A 13,575-nucleotide genomic window follows, 5' to 3' on the forward strand; every position below is an offset into this window, starting at 1 on the left:
CCTGGGATAGGAAATAATCCCATGAACATGGAAGACCACATAGCCAGAACTGCTCCATCCTAGCTGCCCTCCCCTTTCCCCACATTTGCCTTGCCTGTACCCTTGTGTCCCCTGCCTGCCCCACCTTCACCCCACTCTATGCTCCTGTCATAGCCCTGTTACTCCCTTGACACTGGTCTGGTCTGTGCCAACCCTGAACCGAAAACCTGAGAGGTGGTAAAGTAGTTGGAATTGCCAAGGCACCCTCGGGTGTCTTTTCATGTCATTCTTGGCAGGATACAAGAAGGTGTCCTTCAGATCCAGTGTGGTGATCCCCAATTTACTGCAGTTATGATTGTCCTGGTGGGAAAACCTGTTGTGGGAAACAGGACCTATGTGGCTGCAGGAGGCTTCCTGTCCTGTTCTATGAGGAGAACAGGCCAAGCTGAGTCCTGCCTGGGCTCTGGGCTGCCCAGACCAAATTGTCTTTGGATCCCCAGTGCTACCAAACTGTGAGCACAACTCTGGGGGAACCCCGTCGTCTCATCTTCTTACTCATCTTCATCTTTATCAATAATCATTATTTGATGATCTCAGGGCACTGTTAGGGGGTACCATTTATTAATACGTAAAGCCTCTTGCCCCATGGGCTGCAACGCTATTGGTTGATTAGGTATTTTTTAGTCTTATTACATTCTTTAGCTTTTCTCTTTATTAGTTTTTTTCCAAAGAAGTTGACTTTATGCTGAGAGGGATGTGGGAGAATGTCATCATTTAACCATACGCAGCACAGAGAAGGATACCCTGCCCAGTGCTGAGGCTTTAAGGTAAAAGCTGCTTTCCTGCTCGGCTGCTGTGCAAAGAGGAGCAAGATGAGGGTCTGTGGTCCATTAAGTAGCTGTGTCGAGGGCTAGGGTTGGTCAGGAGCAAAGCAGAGGCATGGATCCCCTGGCTCTACCCATAGCTGGGTCAAGACCTTGAGCAGGACGTTGTCACCCTAGCAGCACTGGGTTCTGCAGTGTCAGCTACCGGAAGAACCAAGGGTGGGTAGGAACTGATGCTGCAACTGGAGGTTATGTCCAGGGGTGTTGATCATTTCCTTGAGGAGTGCTGGTTTCTGTGTGAGGAAGTGAGGAATGCTGAGTGTCTCGGCTAACCTGCGAACAGTTACATTTGCTAATTTCCAGTCAGCTGGAACTTCTCCAGTTAACCAGGACTGCTGGTAGATAATAGAGAGTGGTTTGACAAGTTCATTTGCCAGTTCCTTCGTTACTCTGGGGTGAGTACTTCAGAGAATAATTGCTTCTGGGAGTCGCCTCCAACAAGACCTGCTACACAGGCAGAAATGTGTCTGCGGAGCAGCTTGCTTCCTTCTTTCACTTGCTCTGTGTTTATATCCGAGTTTGCCCCAAACTTTTCTGTTTTTCCAAAAAAAAGGAAAGTTCAGATATCTACTTCCATCACCCCTCTGCATTTCTCCCTGACCTATTCATCTTGTCAGCCCAGACCTCCGTGTAGCCTACTAAAAACTGTGGGAGACAATAGGAAGTGCACGAATACACCCACCTGACTGGATTAGCAGGACGCATGCTGGCACAGCCATGGTGAAGATCATTTTTCCCCGCTCCAGAATCCCTGTCCCTTGGGAGACTCACAGCACACTACAGAACAAGGCACTCTTGGCAGCTCAATTAAATAGCCTCTCTACACCTGGTGTTTGGAGCCAGTGAGCAGAGAGGCACCATGTAACAGCTCCGGCACTGGGAACAACTTCTCCTGGGCAGCACCTTTCTCTCTTTCCAGACTCCTGGCAAAGCCACAGCTTTGCTGTGTTTCTCATTTTGGTGGGTACTTTGCATACACTGGAGAAGGAGCCTTCACTGTTGTGTAACTAATTCTGCAGTAATACACTCTCTCAGCCATGGCTGCAAGGTGAGGCTGGCCCTGTAAATCATAGACCCTCAGCTGAAATCTGCCCAGGTGATGGATGTGCCCTGTACAAAGCAGCCACCACTCTTGGAGGACCTAGCAGTGCCCAGGAGGTACCTGGGCTCACTGCTCCTGGATGACCAGTACCAGAAAAAGGAGGGATTTCGGTGCAAAGAGGTGATGGTGCAGGTGACTGCGACAGACTACCCAACTGATGTGAACACCTTGAGACCCACAATGGGAAGGAGCTGGTTTGGTGCAGCACCTGTGGGAGGGCAACAAGGCACCCATGCTTCCCCCTTTGAACACAAAGAGCAAAGTTCTGCACCTGGGAGGAACAACTCCATGCACCAGTATGTGCTGGGGGCCACCCAGCTGGAAAGCAGATTTGCAGAAAATGATCTGGGTGATCCTGCTGGACACCAGGTTGACAATGAACCAGTAATATGTCCTTGCCTCAAGGAAGGAGCACATATAGCAAACCCCATCCTTTTGTACTCTCTAGCACTTGGGACAACAGCTGTGTCTTGGGCTGATGATGAACAGAGAGGTGACTTCCAGCTATTCTGAGGCACTCTAAATACTGTCATACTGAATTAAACTAAGAATCTAAACTGGTGTCAAACTATCCTCGTTGAGGCCTGAAATCAGCAGCAGTGGAATGTGAGTTTTCCAGGGGCAGGAAAAGGACGACTGAAGATACAGGAGGTTACATTTCAGTGCCTGTGTTGTGGGCAGTTCTCTGTCAGGTTAGTTCTGTTGCTGTTCAGCTGCACTCAGGCTCCTTCTGGCTCTGGCTGCTCTGTGGAGCTCATGGACAGAGTAGTGGAGAGTGCCCTGCCGTGATGGGCAAATTCCCTCATCATGAGTGACACATAAGGTCACACAAACATGCACATGTTCATGCACACCAGTGTATAATCATGCAAAAATCTGCACTGACAAACACTTGCACAAATCCATCATACAGACAAGTGCAAACAAGAAAGCACATGCATAAATATAACCAACTGTGCACTCAACTAGGGAAATCCTGAGGACAGTCATAGCAGGGTTTCTGGGGAGCATTCTGGGGAAGGACAAGGACCTAAACATGATAATGGTGTTGTCTGGGTACCCAGTGAGACTTGCAGAGAGAGGGGAGGTGTATTGGGAGCCTTGCGGAAGACATAGTATTTGAGAGGTCAGTGATCTCGGGCAAGACATCTGCTCTATTTGGCTTTGCACTAAAGGCTTGAGAAGCCCATATATTAGCATGAGTAGCTGCTGCAAGGGAATCTGCTGGCGAGCCCTGTGCCAGCCAGTGCAGCACGCTGGTGGGTGTTATGGCACAAATAACCTTCCAGTGTGTAAGGAGCAGATGTACAATTTTTTTTTACTACACAAAGTAAAAGGCACCACAGCATGGGAGTGAACTAGAAGCTCTTTCTGGATGAGATCTGAGCAGCATGTCTTGGGAGAATCCACCTGGGTATGTAAAATGCTACACGAAGCCAGGGTTCCCACCATCTGAAGGGATGTTAGGTTTACTTTTAATCTATATTCCTCTTTCTATTCTACCTGAGAAAACCAGACATTTTATTATGCCATTTGTTGTCAGGCTTTTCTTTCTGAGATGTGGAAAGGAGCCTGCACAACATCTCTCCCCATGACTCCATCCCTGTGCAGAACAGGAGGAGGCAAAACAGGCCAGCAGAATTTTCCTGGGAGCAGTGTTAGGTGGAATAGGGTCAAACCCAGGAGATGGGCCACTTCTTGTCAACAGAACCATAAAAAGACTCAAAGGTGCAACCCACACTGACATCATTTACTTGAGTCTTCCAGCATACGAGCATAGTTCTCTGCCCACGCTGACATGGTTTACTCTGGAAATGCTTGGGCCTCTCATCCTGTCACACAAAAGTCTCCTTCACTGGGGAATGTGCCTGGCATAAAGCAGGAAATAAAAAGACAGCAATTGAGGAAACCAAAACACATCCCAGCATTAGCCGGGATGTTTTGTGTTCAAGATGGTCTTGTCAGAAAATAATCACCTCTACAAGGGGTGCTTCTGGCAGCCTGGGGCAGCAAAGCTCCATGTTAAAAGCCAGCCCAGCTCCTCAATCCCTCATCCACTTCTCTTGCCTCCTCTGTGGGAACTAGGTGAGTCTTCAGCCCCTTCGCCTTCTCTGCTTTCTTGAAAAGGAGGTCTCACCTCAATGGACCTCTCAGCTGACACTGGCTTTGTTCTATGCCAGATCTTGGGGCTGCTTGTCATGGGAGAGGGAAGTGGGAAGAAGGTTAGACATGGAGGGAAGCTGGGACACTACTGAGGTGGCTTCTGGGCTATTGGCTAGGCAGTAGACGCGTAGGAGCTGGTGGCTCTTTTTGGGCCCTGGCAGGACGAGGCCAATAAGCCCTCATACATCTCTGTACAGCCTCCACCTCCTGTCCGTGCATGTTCTTTGGCTCCCCAATGATGTGGTGACAGGCTGCTCCTCATGCATCCCCATGTTTTTCTTCCTCCCTGTCCTCTCTTCCACATGCACCTCCAGACCCAAGACATGTCCTGCTACGACCAGTGCCTGCCATGCCAGCCCTGTGGCCCAACCTCACTGGCCAATAGCTGCAATGAGCCCTGTGTCAGGCAGTGCCAGAACTCCACCGTCATCTAGCCCCCTCCTGTGGTGGTGACCCCACCTGGCCCCATCCTCAGCTCCTTCCCACAGAACACTGTTGTGGGCTCCTCCACCTCTGCTGCTGTTGGCAGCATCCTCAGCTGTGATGGAGTGCCCATCGACTCTGGGTGCTGTGACCTCTCTGGCATTTCCAGCTGCTACGGTGGCAGAAGGTGCTCCCCATGCTAAATCTACAGGTGACAGCCTGGACAAGTACTGCCCTGGACAAAAAGCTCATGCTGAAATGAGGACAGAGCTCCTGGCCATCAATTTCAAACAGGCTGAACATCCAGTGCTGCTCTTCCAAAGGACGGCAGCTGAGGCTCTCTGAAAACAGGGCCAAAGTCTAACTTCCCTGCCTTACTCTCTCTTCCATCTCTTTCTTGTCTTCTGTTATTCTGTGCTGCAAGTCCCCCAGAGACAACCTGGGGCATCTGTTGGTCTCTCTCCTTCTATGGGGCAGGGAGATGGATGCCCTGAGGGATCTTCACTGTAGGAAAAGGGCACAGACTACTTTTGGCAGCTGCTGTTGCTCTCCCTACATTGGCAGCCTCCTCTAGAAGTTTCCCACCTAAAAGTCCTTAAAGTTTTCTGCATCCCAGCCTCTGCCTCCACATAATCCTTTTATTGGTGGACATTGTCTCAAGTTGTCAAGGAAGAAAGGCATTGCCTTGGGTGGTGGGGGGTAAGGTGAAGGAACAAGTGGAAGAGGAATGGGAGGGTGGGACACAGGGCAGTGGGGCCCTTCTAGTCACTGTTCCTTGGAGCACCAGTGTCAATCAAGCCCTGTATTCTGGTATCTCTGCTCAGATATGGACTCTTGGCCTCAGAGCATGTCCTGCAGATGGGGAGTTGACCACTGCTATCCCCTAGTGTGGAGCCCAGTGCTGCTGGAGGCTCTGAGAGGTCAGCAGCTCACAAGCCTGTGAAGAAGAGAATTCCTTCTGCTTTGGATAGTCCTGTGCTGGGAAAAGAAGCTCAGTCAGAAGACGGCCTCAAAGGTTGCAGGAGTGATGATGGCGTGAGAAAAAGCCTTCAAAACAGACTCTCATACACCCCTACCTCCCACCAGACATGACTGGCCTTCCCCCAGGCATGAGGCAGCTTTCCCCAAGGCCAGCTCTTCTCTTGGCAGGGCCTGTTGCCCACCTCTACCTTGTGGTCTGCTCTCCCACTGAGATCTTGAATAGAGTTGTACAGCCTGGTCCCACTGCAGAAGAAATGAGGCAGGACTGGCGGAAGCCCATGAGGTAGGGCATGAAAAGGGCTCCAAGCATGGGTAGAGTGCACTGGGGAGAGCAGGTCCTCCAGATCCCAGAACACAGTCACGCAGCAACTGGAGGGTTCACAAAGTAGTTCTGAGTATTTTCCAAAATTGTTGGAATCATGTAATTCAAGAAGGAGCGTTGTGACATGGCGTGTTATTTATGTTTTTCACCTTACTTTGAACTCTGACCTCTGGGGGACACGTCCCAGAGCAGGTACTCTAAGAGACAGGCCTGCAGGAATACCTGAAGAAACAATGTGCAGTAGAAAAGACCATAAAGCAAAGAGCAGCAGCAAGGAACCATTGTACAAGTGGTCCCAACCTCCTTCATTGCCCATTACCTCTCCAAAGCCATTGGTCAGAATAACCACATAACCCATGGTGAAAACAAGGGAACCTGAGACTCTTTCAGCACCTTCTCCTTCCTCTCAAGCCACAGACACTGGCTCCTCCTGGAAGAGGATCTTGGAGTGCAGGGGAAGCAGCACTGCCAGGGGACACCTGAGGCCCCCTTCATCCGAGCTCAGCCTTGCACAGACACATCCCCTTGTTGCACAGCCAAGGAAGCTCCCTGCACCACAGTGTCACGCACAGCACAGAGGTACAAGGCACTGTCAGAGACCTCGACTCCCTCCAGCTGCAGCAGGCTGTATTTCCCTGTGGTGTTCAGCAAGGTGGTGAGACGGCCGCTGTGCTTGGGACCAGCTACTGCCTGATATGAGAGAAGATGTGGGGCTTGGTCTTTCTTCTGCTTGTACCAAAACAAGGTATAAAAGATGGAGATTTGGTAGGTGCAGGTGGTTTGGAAGATGTCTTTCTGCTTCACTGTGACTTGTCCTTCTTGCTGGGTGACGGTGGTTTGCCCCATGGCACCTGGAAGAAAGTGAAGGTGAGCAGCTTGTCAGGGAAAGGCTATGGGAAGCAAAACCGAAGTGGATGCAAAACCCTAGTTGAGAAGGCTCCCTGTCCCTAGAGGAAAATCCTGAGACCTGCAGACAGTCAGATAGAGAGTGATTTTGGGCAGGAACTTGGAGCTGTCAGCCCAGTGTGGACCCTGAGGAGAGCTGTGCTGTGTCCCTGCTCCTCCTCCCTGCTCCTGCTCCTAATGCCCAGAGGACCAGGGAACAGCCTGTTATGCCTGAGCTTTGTGTGGTGGGACCAGCACTCCTCAGCAGGCTGAGGGGCCCGTGGAGCTACAGCAAAAAGATTAATCCTGCTTCCCTATCCCTGTCATCTCTGAGGGCTCCTATCTCCCTGAGTACCTGCAAAGCTAAGCTTGGAAACAGGGAGCCCTGGCTGTGTTGACAACCAGAAGAAAACTGGAAGCCATGGCAGGTATGTGTCAGCCAGAAGGGCACAGCCTGGGGCACCCTATTAATGTCAGTGGGATGAGACTTTTAAAGTCCCTGTAATAGCTTTGACAGGGTCTGCTAATTTGTGGTAGAAAGAGAGAAATGTGGGAGTACAGAGACAACTGAGATCTCCTATGGTGACAGCAGGTGGATAAGAAGAGAGAGGCAGAAAGAAATGGATCAAAGGGGAGAGAAAAGCAGGAGAAGGGGTCTGAGGTATCTGTTCTCTCCTCTTTTCCTTTCAAAAAGTAAGAGCTGCTTGAGAGAACACGTTCAAAACTGTAAGTATTAGCTGACATTTCCCAGCACTTTCCTGCTATTCAAGGGTATTTCCCTGCATGGACCTGATAAGACTGGAAAGGGTTTCCTGGGGGGGAAGAAATATGTGTTTATAGAAAGCCAGGACTTACCCAGCAGTTGCCCCAGGAAAGCAGTGAGGATGAGATATCCCAGGTGCATGCCAAGACCAGCCTGTCTGTTTGCTGAGTGAGAGAGTCAGAAACCGGCCTCCCAGCTGCAAGATAACAGAGCTGCCGGAAACGATTCTGTTGGGGGAGCAAAGGAAGAATGATCTGTTCTTCCTGTGCCTGAAATGCTCCTTCTGGGTTTCTCCCTCCTCCAGCAGCAACACCTGTGGCTCCCTCAGCCAACGGCATTTTCAACATTTGCACAATGAAGGGCCCTGATTACCCCAGTCTTGGGAAGAGGCTGCTCCCGGTCAGTGTGCAGTGGTGTCCTCGCCTCCCCAGGTAGAATCATCTGCTCTTCTGTACATCCACCGCTGGGGCATTTGAGAGTCATCAGTTTGTTCCCCACTGAGGTATCATATCTTCTCTGGGGTCCTGAGCTCACTGGGGAAACTGCTATTTCTCCTGGGAACAAATCTCTTCTGTTTCTGTCACTTCTCCCCTTTCTTTCCTCAGCTGTGTGGGAAAAACTCCTCTCTTCCAAATCCCCAGAAACAGCAGATGAACTGGGGATGTTCATCTGCTATTGCAGCAGCCCAGAGTCTCTGGTTGTGTCCTGTTCTGGTGTGATAACTCACAGTGTGAGAGAGAAACCTGGCTCCACCACTGCTGTTAGATGACACAAATGCAGAGATGACAAGGACAACCTACTCCTACTCTAGGGAAAAGGGTCAGCATGAGGGATCGGGGGGTCACCCTCTGCTCCCAGGGAGCACATGGGGCACCCATTGGAGTGCTGCACTGTAAGGAGTGGGGCTAGGGTAGCCCTGCACCCCAGAGCTGAAAGGGCATGTGAAGGGGTGGGGGTGCTGCAGGTGGGGTGCCCTACTCCCATGCCCTTTCCACACTAACTCCAGAGTGATCCCATGCACCGTCATGGCAGAGGTAACAAACAGTTCATTATCATTAAATTAACCTGACCTGAGTAGTCACAGACCTGTGCTGTGCTGAACTGTGTACATCAGTTGGCAAACTTGGCAACGTTGCCACAAACACGTCCTTGTCTTGATCTAAGAGTGAAGCACTCTGTTTTCATATAAATGTCCTTTTGCTCAGCAGTAGAAATTAGGAGTGGTTTATTTTATTTCTAAGAAAAATCCCATGAAAACTTAAAAGATGACAATGCCAGTGAATCTCAGTGTGAGCAGGATTTGAACTACGTGCTAAGCAACAACTCGAGCTCCACCTCATGCTCCATAAGGCAGGGTTCCCAGCACCTGTAGGGACATAACGTTGCCCGTGCTATCCCCTTTCATCTTCTTGTCTTATCTGCAGTTAATGGTATTTTAAGCAACACTCCATGGAGCCAAAGCCCCATTCTTGATCTATCTGGGATCTATCTACACCCATGCTCCACCCTTATTGTTAAAAAAACACCACAATTCCAAATTTTTAACAGGAATTTCCCCTGTTCCAGAATGTGTCCTTCACCTGTGCTCAAGAAGAGCATTCCATCTGACTCTTCATGCTCCACTCATGTGTTAGAAGCATCAAAAAGCTCTCTCTCAAGCTTCTCTTGACGGCTGAAGAAGATCACTTCTCTCAAACTCTCCTCATGTCTTGTGTACAGAAACACAGGATGGGTAAATCTGGAAGGGACCTCTGGAGGTCATAGGGTCCAAACTCTGTCTCAGGAAGAGTGAGTTAGAGCTGATTGCAAAGGATCATGTCCAGAGGGATTTTGAGAACCTCCAAGGATGGAGACTCCACAACCTCTCTGGGCACCCTGTGCCAGTGCTCCCTCACCTTCACAGTGAAAAAGGGCTTCCTGATGTTCAGACAGAACCTCCTTTTTTTCAGTTTATGCCAAGTGCCTCTTGTCCTGTCACTGGACACCATGGAGAAGAGCAGTCACTGGTCCTTTGACCTCTCACACATACACGTGCAATGTGGTCCCTCCAGTTGCTGACAGGGAGATGTATGAGCCCTGTGACATGTTCTTCCCTCTCCACTTGCTGCCATCCAGACCTTGCTTACACCCCAGTCACCTCAGGTGCTGGCACAGAGACCAACAGGTCTTGTGACCAGAGGCCTGTTCTCCAGCTGCTGGCACTTAGACTTTGCCACACACACTCCCAGGTCCATCCAGTTGCTGCCATCCAGGCCTACAATCCCTATGGCCATTGTTTGCCCAGTTACTGGCACCCAGATCTCGCTGTTAAGAATTGCTAGGATTAATAGCCTTGCTTAGTATTAGTAGCTAAATTTGCTGAAGCCTTTTGCTGCAAGCTCTGGAATTTCACCTAGGTATGCTTTCAGCTGGAATAGAGTTAATATTCTTAGTAATTTTCCTAGTAGCCGGTACAGTGCTGTGTTTTGGATTTAGTATGAGAATAATGTTGATAACACAGTGACGTTTTAGTTCTTGCTAAGTAATGTTTATTCTAAGTTTAGGACTTTTTAGTTTCCCATGCTCTGCCAGTAAGCAGGTGCACAAGAAGCACAAAACAGAAGATAAGGAGGCTACAACTGTTCAAGTTCAGCAGAAGCTGCAACTTGCCAAGATAAGAACAGTTAGCAGCCTGCCTTCAGACAGAGAAAGAATCCAATAAGGTGTTAAGATACCCCAGACCAGAAATCACTATTGGACCAAAAAGGCACGTGAAAGACATGTGAGGGGCAGGTGTATAAGGATAGAATTGCCCAGGGATCTCTTTGTCCGCGGTCCCTCTCCAGAGGTACCCAGCTTGAGATGTTTTTCCACTGTACCATCTGAATAAATTAATTTTTTTATATATAAGGTTCGATGCCTGAGACTCTGCTATGGGAAACCTAGGGTTGAGCCTGAAGGAAGAGGAAGGGCCCAATCTCATTGAAGCTGCCGGTTGTGAAGGGACTCTGGTCCTAGCAGTTAAAGTATCAGGTGGTGTATGTGTGACTCCTTGAATGGTGTGCAAATACTTGGGGAGCAGTTTCTCCCTTAACACCTCTTTCACACCAGTCTCTCCAGTTACTGGCACTCACACATGGGAAAAGGAGTGAAGATACACAAAAGGATGGTTAAGAAAGGGTGTAATAAGAAGGCAGGGGGAACTGTAGTGATCAGGTGCAGGGTGCATCCCAACAAGTGCACTGACCAGCCCCTGCTTAGATGCAGCTGGCTCCTTTTTAGCTTCCTCCTCTCTATTGCTTCCCCTTGCTCCTCCCCACTCCCTCCTTTCCCCTCACCTTTGACCCTTCCCCTAAGCATTCCTTAAGAAGTGCTGCCTTGTCCCGCAGGCCTCCCCTCAAACATCCATAATCCTCATGTTCCTCTTGTCACTTCTTGTCACTTACAAAGCTCAGCCTGACCCACTTCAAAGCTACACTTGCAGTTTCCCAATGGCCCATCAATTAGAGGCTGAAGAGCTCTGGTCTCCCTCCTTGTCTCCCTTATCACTTCCTTAGAGATTAGTGTCATTGTGTGCTTTGTTTATCACTTTCCCCTTTACTTCTTCCCTTTGAAAGGAAAAAGGACTTGATCTGACAGCCTTAGTGAACCAGCTGCTCTCACCTTCCACATGCCTTTACAGTGACCTCTGTTCCTCAGGTGAGCGAGTTCCTTAAGATGCTGAAAGGATCCTGTCCCCAGAGAAAACCGAGACTCTTGAGTCAAGGCTCTGGGGGGAAAACCCATGTTGAGCTCACACTTTGAAGATGCTGCAACATCTGCAGCAATGCTAAGCTGTGGCAGTCATCTTCAGGATGCGTGAGAAGTTACATACATGAAAGAAAAGGGGAAGATTGGCCAAAAGACCAACAAGTTTCAGATGTAAGGTGAGTGTAAAAAAGCACTCAGGTTGCTTGAAATGTCATTCTGGAAGGAGTTAGTTTGTGCCTTCATATTCCAACGTATTTATTTTTTGCCCTCCCAAGATGTCCTGCATTTCCTGCAAGATCCTGAATCCACCTCACAAATGTTTGTGTACAGATGAGCATGAGGATAGACCTGAATTATACCTCCAGGTGGGATCCGAACCAGAGATTTCTTACTCAACCAGGTGGGGATGGGGCTTCTCATCCACCTTCCAGTACCTCACAGAGACATTTTTCTCCAGGGACAGAGACTCAGCTTTCTTTGTCACCTCAGAAGGCCTCACTGACAACAGCTGCTGTCATGGCCTACTGAACTGACATCACTCCAGTAACTAGACTATGTTGACCTGCCACCATGGCTGTTTTTGTCAGCTTCCCCCACAGATGCCCTCCAGGGCCAGCTCTTTGCTTTCCAAAACGGACTTAGCGTAATAAGAGATGTGTACACAGAGGCAAAAAAGATCCCAAAACTGCAGCCATCAGCAGGATTCTTTTGGGCAGAGAACCCACAGGGGCTCCCCCCAGCAAAGCACTGGTGAGTGCCCAGAGCTGGAGGAGATATATGAAAAGCAAGGGGACAGCTCAGGGGTTGAACATGGAATTTTGTCCAGTGTCTGGCTGATGGGTGTTGCTCACATGTTGAGGCTTTCACTGATCACCACATGCAGAGCTAGGAGGACATTTTCCTTCCTTGGGCTTCTTTGGCAAGGAGGTTAAACCACAGGAGCCGTTGTATCTCTTACCAAGAGCTCCCTTCGCCAACAGTGGTCACTGGTGGATGCTGAGGAAAGTGTAAGAGCTGGACAAGCATCTGCAATACTTCTCCTGAATACTCACTGCTGTGTCCCACCCAGTTTCAGCAGGTCAGAGGTGTTCCTGAGTCTGCTGTGGCAATGCACCCTCGTGGCAAGGAAGGCCGACAGCATCCTGGGCTGCAGTAGGAAGAGCGATGTTAGCAGGACAAGGGACGTGATCCTTCCCCTCTACTCACTGCTGCTGAGGCCACGTCTGAAGTGTTGGAACCTGTTCTGGGCTCCCCAGGACAAGAAAGATGTCGGAACAAGCCCAGCAAAATGGTGCAGGGACTGGAGCATCTACCCTGTGAGGACAGGCTGAGAGGGCTGGCAGTGTTCAGCCTGGGGAAGAGAAGGCTCAGGAGGTGGGGGCTGATCTTGGTGATGTGTGTAAATAGCTGATGTGAGGGAATGAAGAAGAGAGTCTTCTCAGTCAGGCATCCTTGGGACTTCACACCTCTGACACGAGGAGGGTCTGTAGAGAGATAAATTATAGTTGTTAAAGTGCTCAGCCCAAGGAAAGAAACCAGACTGCGACCCTTACCATGTTCCAGATTTTCAAGGGCCAGAGGGACATTTTTCAGCATTGGAAGGTTCATGTTCGGGCAGTCAGGCCACAGTTGGGCTTCTGACAGCCCTCCAAGTCAGAAGGTGCTTGAGCATCCTCTCAGGCAGACATACCCTAGTGTAGAAGCGTTGCCTCTCATCTCCAGGTCACATTGCCAAAGGGGCCTGGGGCACCTGAAAATTCAGGTAGGAGCCTGAAGGTAGAGATCAAGCAGTTTGCTGTCAGGCAATAGGAGGCTGCAGGCTGATTTCCTGCTTTTTGTTTCTCTTGGAGATCACAACCAGTCCAATCAGCCCCCAGCAAGGGAGCAGTGTCCATGGTGAACTTCTGCCATCCAATGCCCAGTCAGAGACAGGGGCCTGCACCCACCTCTCATGGAATTGGAGACAGGCTCCTTTGGAGCCACTTATGTGGTCCTTGTCCCTCAGTCGTGTCTGAAAGGAGGTAGAACCAGGAACAGCCAAAGGCACCAGGAAGCAGGAGTATGACTCCTTCTCCCCAGAGCAGTTTTCTCTTCCTTCTCCCCAGATGACAGATGAGGCCCTTCAAAGGAAACGTCTCTGGGAACAGCACTTGCTGTAAACATCCCACCCAGAGTCAGACACGTTGCTTCTCTCTGGCAGGAGGACATCGAAAACAGCCCTGTTTACAAAAATCTTCTCACTAACTGTTCAGGCATTACAACTGATGCCTTGTCTGCAGATGACAACTCCCAAAAGGGTGAAAAAAGAGGATCATCCTATAAACTCAGAGGTGTTTCTGCGTAC

General features: G+C 49.8%; 1 protein-coding gene across 1 annotated transcript in view; it reads right to left on the minus strand.

Annotated features, from left to right (window-relative positions):
* The window catches only part of LOC137673632 (M1-specific T cell receptor alpha chain-like), a 242,080-nt gene that overhangs the window by 225,211 nt on the left and 3,294 nt on the right, over window positions 1-13,575 (minus strand). The window lies entirely within an intron of this gene.

This window comes from Nyctibius grandis, chromosome 26 (genome assembly GCF_013368605.1).
Source record: "Nyctibius grandis isolate bNycGra1 chromosome 26, bNycGra1.pri, whole genome shotgun sequence".
Lineage (NCBI taxonomy): Eukaryota > Metazoa > Chordata > Aves > Nyctibiiformes > Nyctibiidae > Nyctibius > Nyctibius grandis.